Raw genomic sequence first — 6,000 nt, 5'->3', positions numbered from 1 at the left:
TGCAAGTTCATCTACCTTATTCCACATTCAAATACAACACCTTCAGTCCTGTATTCACCCTTTTTGATTTTGTCCACCTTTTGTGTTGCAACTCATCCTGTTGACTACAATTTTGCCCCATCAGTAGCCTCTCCTCACTACAAATTGCCTCTGTTTGTAAACCAGTTACCTCATCTTCATCACTGTCATCTGCCTTTCCTATGATACTTCTTGCACTGAAATCTAGGCAGCTCAGGACACTAGTTGCACCATGCTCAACCTTTTGATTCCTAACTTTGTCTGAGGTCTTACCAACATCTGCCTCTACAACCTCTCCATGAACTGCTCTGGCTCTCTGGTTCCCATCCCCTGCAATTGTAGTTTAATCCTCACCGTGCAGCATTAACAAAGCATTGTGGCGGATGGTACGGAGGTTTTCAAAGAAGCGGCCCCCCTATTTATGAAGGGTCTCATCAATGGGCAGGAGGCTGCATTGGGAGCATCGGATACAATGTTGACCCCAGCAGATTCACAGGTGAAATGTTGCCTCACCTGGAAGGACTGCTTGGGCCTTAATGGAAGTGGGGGAGATGTGTATGGGCAGGAGTAATGCTGTGGCTGCTTGCAGGGATAAGAACCTGGAGGGACATTGGTGGGGAGGGGATAATAGACAAAGGAATCATGGAGGGACTGATCCCTGATGAAAGTGGAGGGGAGAGGTAAAGACACATTTGGTGATAGAATCCCTTTGGAGATGGCTGTGGAGTTGCGGAGGATAATGTGTTGATTGCAGCGGCTCACGGGATGGTAGGTAAGGACAAGAGGAACTCTATCACTGCCAAGGCGGTGGAAAGATGGGGTGAGTGTGGATGTTAGGGAAATGGAAGAGATGCAGGTGAGGGCAGCATCAACAGTGGAGTAAGGGAAGCTTTGTTCTTTAAAGGAGGAGGACATCTCTGATGATGTGGAATGGAAAATATTCCGTCACTATTTTAGTAAGTTCCATTGCTAATGCTTCAGTTATATTATCCTCAGCTTTACTTTATAGTACTGTAACTTTTTCCCTGCAAATGGTATACATCAGACTTTTTTGCCCATGGACTGTTCGTCCTTCTCCTGTCAGGAGATCCTCCAGACTCAAAAACAGTTACTTTCCCCAAGTAGAAAGGCTGATTTCACACCTCTACCCACTAACCCACCCCTCCATACCCCCAACCACCACTACTGTATTTCCTGTCAGTCACCTTATATACAGACACTCCTGTACCCAATATCACTTCCCCCAGGCTGTAAGACTAACACCCTGCCAGCATCCAGATCTCCTCACGTATGAAGCGCAATTAACGTTATACCGATTTACTTTTAGCTTATGTTGTAAATGCACCTTATTATTTGTTCGTTTATTTGTGGTAATATTAATTTATGTGTTCTGTGTGTGAGTTGTGTTGTGCACCTTGGTCTGGAGAAAAAATTGTTTCATTTGGCAGTATGTACATTTATAGCTGAATGACCAAGGAAAGATCTGAAGTTTCATCGATTTAAGTGCTGGGCTGAATTGGAAAGGCTGAGTTCGGGCCGAATTGATGTGGCTGGTCCCAGGCCCGAGAGCATGTCAAAGTGACAGGGTCTTGGTTCAAGAGTAATAAACGATCCGAGGTTTGGACGATTTTATTGCCAGGCCAGATAGAAAAGGTCAGTGTATCGGGGTCAGAGGCGAGGGACAGGTTGGCGTTAAGCTCGCTGCTCAGTGAGGTTTACTTGTTTTTGCACTGAACTGAGGCCGTGGCCTGCAACCAAAGGGCTCTCTGAATCAGCTTCAGTGATGACTGGCTTCATGGCTGTGGACCCACATTCATTCAAGAACTTCAGTTCTGAATGGCATTCTTATTGTTTGCACAATTTGATCTTTTTTTCTGCACATTTCATGCCGTCAGTCTTCGTTTCTTTGAATGGGTTTATTGGGTTTCTCTGATTTGTACTGCCTGTAAGAAGAAGAAAGGTACATTGAACTTGAACCTGAAATTTATGTACATGTAAATCTACAGAACGTATTTGAGCTAAACTAATGCATTTCTATTTATTATGTTCTTTATTGAGTTTTTAAGCTGCTTTGGATCTGGAGTAACAATCATTCCATTCTCCATTTTACTCATGTACTGATGAATAATGATATACAACCTTGAATCTTAATTTTGTGTTGAAAGATGAGGAAATAAAAGTCTTTGCCGCTTGATGCAAACACCAAGTAAAGAATGGTAAGTATTCCACTCTTTTCCATGGGACAATTTCAGGGGTAATCAGGGCACATGAACCCTTTTTGAGTTAAACCAAATCTTAACTTTCACAGAGAGCACCTTCCTCCACTTCAGTGACATCAGCAGGCTTTTCCTCTATGCCAGCTTATCTTCACATAATAACTGTTCTGTCACCCACAAATCTGCCTGATCGAACATTCTCCCTGCACACCTCATGTGCTTTATATATACCAACTGAATCAAAACTCTGCTATCTACATCCTATCCCACACAGTGGCCTCCTCCCCATCACCACTATCCTGGTTAAAATATATTGATTCTTGATCCCACGAAAAAACTCCTATTAAAATTCCTTATGTTCTACAAAAGTTCCATTTCTAACTCAGGAACTCCCAGCGACTTTGCTTCCCCATCCTCAGGAACCCTCTGGTCCTCTGACTGTAATTTCTCCTACATTGCCTGTTTGGTTGTTCGATCGATACATTGCCATGCATAGACTGCATGTTCTGTGACATGCTCCTTAAGTCCTCATCTAGGGATCAGAAGGGGAAAAGGTGAGCAGCTTCAAGTTCCTGAGCACCAACATCTCTGAAGGTCTGTCCTGGGCCCAGCAGATCAAAACCATCATGAGCTGTTTGGGAGATTTGATATGTCACCAAAGACCCGAGCAAGTTTCTATGGATGTACTGTGGAGATCATTCTGACTGGCTGCATCACTGTCTGGTTTGGAGGCACAAATGCACAAGAACATAAGATTTGGCCAGCTCCATCACAGGTACAAGACTCCACACCACTGAGGACCTCTTCAAAAGATAGTGCCTCAAGAAAGCTGTATCCATCATTAAGGTCACTCACCTCATTGCTACCACCAGGGGGATGAAGAGGAACCTGAAAGTATGCACTCAACATTTCAAGAACAGCTTTTTCCCCTCTGCCATCAGATTTCTGAATGGACAATGAACCCATGAATATCACTTCTTTTGTGTTATTTATTTATTTATTTGGTTCCTTACAGTGGTCATAGCTAGGGGTGGTAGTGAGGATTAACTCCAATTACCTATTAAGTTCTCCCAAAGGCATGCACCTTAAATAACTTCCGACAAACAAGTCCAGCTCCTGCCCTTCATGTGAGGTTTAGCTGCTAAGCCGGGTGCAGCTGTTTTAACTGCCAGGAGAGGGGCAAAGGTGGGTTACTGGTGTTTTAAAACCAGTCAGTTTGGGCACATGGGACTCATCAGCTGTGGTTGGCAGCTCATCGAGGAGAAGGAAAACTCTGATCTCAAACCTCCGCTGCCTTGTAGCTGTACCCACTCATGGGGAAGGCTTTGGGAGTAAACCCCAAGGCACAATCCAGAGCGGGAGTCTCTACGGCAGTCCTATGTTGAGTTCAGTGCATACTGGCAACTCCCATGATGATTTGGTGCCTAATTGTGCCAGTCTCTACTGTTCCTCTGAGTTCATCAGATGTATGGAGAGGGGGAGCCTGCTACTTGGGCAACAGCTTGCCCTCCATATTGTACTGCCCTGGCTTGTGTATCTCGACAGCCGGGACACAACATCCATGGTCGACCCTTACCGATGGAGGCCTCACTCCTCATTATTTATTTATTTTGTTTTTTTGTTTGTTTACTGTAACTTAAAGAATGGTTCAACATAAAATAAACTGCCTTCATGGTAATTAATTTATTTTTATTTATTGAGATACAGCACGGACTATGTCCTATTCGAGCCGTGCCACTCAGCAATCCCCAGATTTAACTTGAGCCTCATCGTGAAGACAATTTACACTGACCAATTAACCTACTAACTAGTATGTCTTTGGACTGTGAGAGGAAACTGAAGCACTTGGAGGAAATCCACGCTATTACACGCAAACTCCTGACAGGCAGTGGCAGGAATTGAACCCAAATCGCCAGTACTGTGCTAACCTCTACGCTACCATGCTGCTCCAAAAGCCAGAAGACTAAATTAACAAAATTGAAACAGAAAAATGCAGTGGTTAGAATGCACAGGGTCACATTCAGAACAGTGCTGCAATTAACCCAGATTACATCATTTTGGTAGGATATAAAATCAAAAACAACATTAAGAGTTCACTTTTCTATTATGCTAAATAAAAGACATTAAAGTTTAATATTACTTTTCTTTCAAAAGTTGAGATTAAAGATATAATTTTCCTCAGAATTTTTGATTTTGATACGCAGTTCTCATTTTTATCCGTAATGTTAGAGAGATATCTTAAAAAGAGCACAAAAATTTGGTAGCGTTGACTAATGTCACCAGCCAGAGTTGTCAAGATGCATTTCTGGGTGGAGTTTGGTATAGACAAGATAAGTTGCTATAGCAGATGTAACTTTAAAAAAATGTGCCAAAGCAAAACAAGAGACAAAGCAACAGTCTCCCATGACTCCATTTCATCCCCATCAAAAGGAAAGGATTTACTCAAATATAACAGCTAATGTATACTTCGGATTAGTTCTGTAAGATCTAATCTTATGATAGCTTTCTTCCGCATCCAAGAATGGATTGTCTAATGGCTGAGGCAGATAAGGAAGGTTTCCATTCCAAATGCCAAGCAAACCTCAATAAATCATCATGGTTAATGGTAGGCTGAAAGGCAAATGGTAGTATTCCCACATAAGATAAATGGGTATTTTGTTGAGGCAAGATTCTTTTATCCTTTAAGTACTTAATTCATTTCTTTGTTTACAACTTCCCATGCAGTAATTTTACTTAGTGTTATTCAATAATCCACGCTAACTCAATATACTATCAAAACAATTTCATGACATGTACCAACAGCGCTATCCATTTTTAATTGCTTGCATCATTTGGAAGTAATGATGAGAGTTGAAGGCAGTGTTATTCAGAATATGTTCAGGAAAATCAAGATGATTTTTAGGTCTGTTACTGGGAGAAAATCAAAATCTGATGAAAATGGACTCACATTACATCCGACACCTGTATAACACATCTTTATCATTGCTATTATTCTCATTGTTTATTTCTGGGCTATTTGATAAATCAGACATTTCAGGAAAGTTATACACATTTTATGAAAAATGTGCGATATGGCAAAGTCAATTTGCCTACCTTGTTTTTAAAAAGAACTATTGCGTGAAGCAGGAAAATTGGATCCTGCCCACTTCCTTTCATTGGTACAAAGACAACAAAGCAAGCCCTATCCACCTGCTACATGTTGGGGTGGTTTATTCAAAGGATATCATGGTTATTTGGAAGCTGTTGAACTGAGAGTGACAAGTTTCCTGCCTCCTCTCAACCCACTAAACTTCTTCATCTAGTACATTATGCACTGCCTGGCATGATTGATATGCTTTCTTTAGTCACGCATAATTTTAACCCATAAATTAAACAGCAATGGCTTGCTGGCCATTGTGCTTCTCTACATGGGTCAAATCAGAAAGCAATCTTGTTTTAAAACTAATCTGTCTTCAAGCTGACATTTTCTTGCTGCTTGACCTCGTAATAGACTGTACCTCCAAACCAAAAGAAACAAACGTGCACAGTGTCCCTTTTATGTAGTAGTGTAAGGTCTCTGCTAGGGCTCTATCTAAACAAGTGGATATACATTTTGTCATGGGACACTCAATGTTGGTTAACCTGCAGCTTAAAGGGGTGGACAACCTTTGCACTAAAGCCAGTTTAATCATCCACTGTATTAACGCTAAATATAAACTATCTAAAAATATCTGATAAATATATGCTTTCTTCCTAATTTATTCATTTTAATTATTTAAAGATACAG

This window comes from Mobula hypostoma, chromosome 2 (assembly GCF_963921235.1).
Source record: "Mobula hypostoma chromosome 2, sMobHyp1.1, whole genome shotgun sequence".
Taxonomy (NCBI): domain Eukaryota; kingdom Metazoa; phylum Chordata; class Chondrichthyes; order Myliobatiformes; family Myliobatidae; genus Mobula; species Mobula hypostoma.
This window is presented reverse-complemented; position numbering follows the sequence as displayed.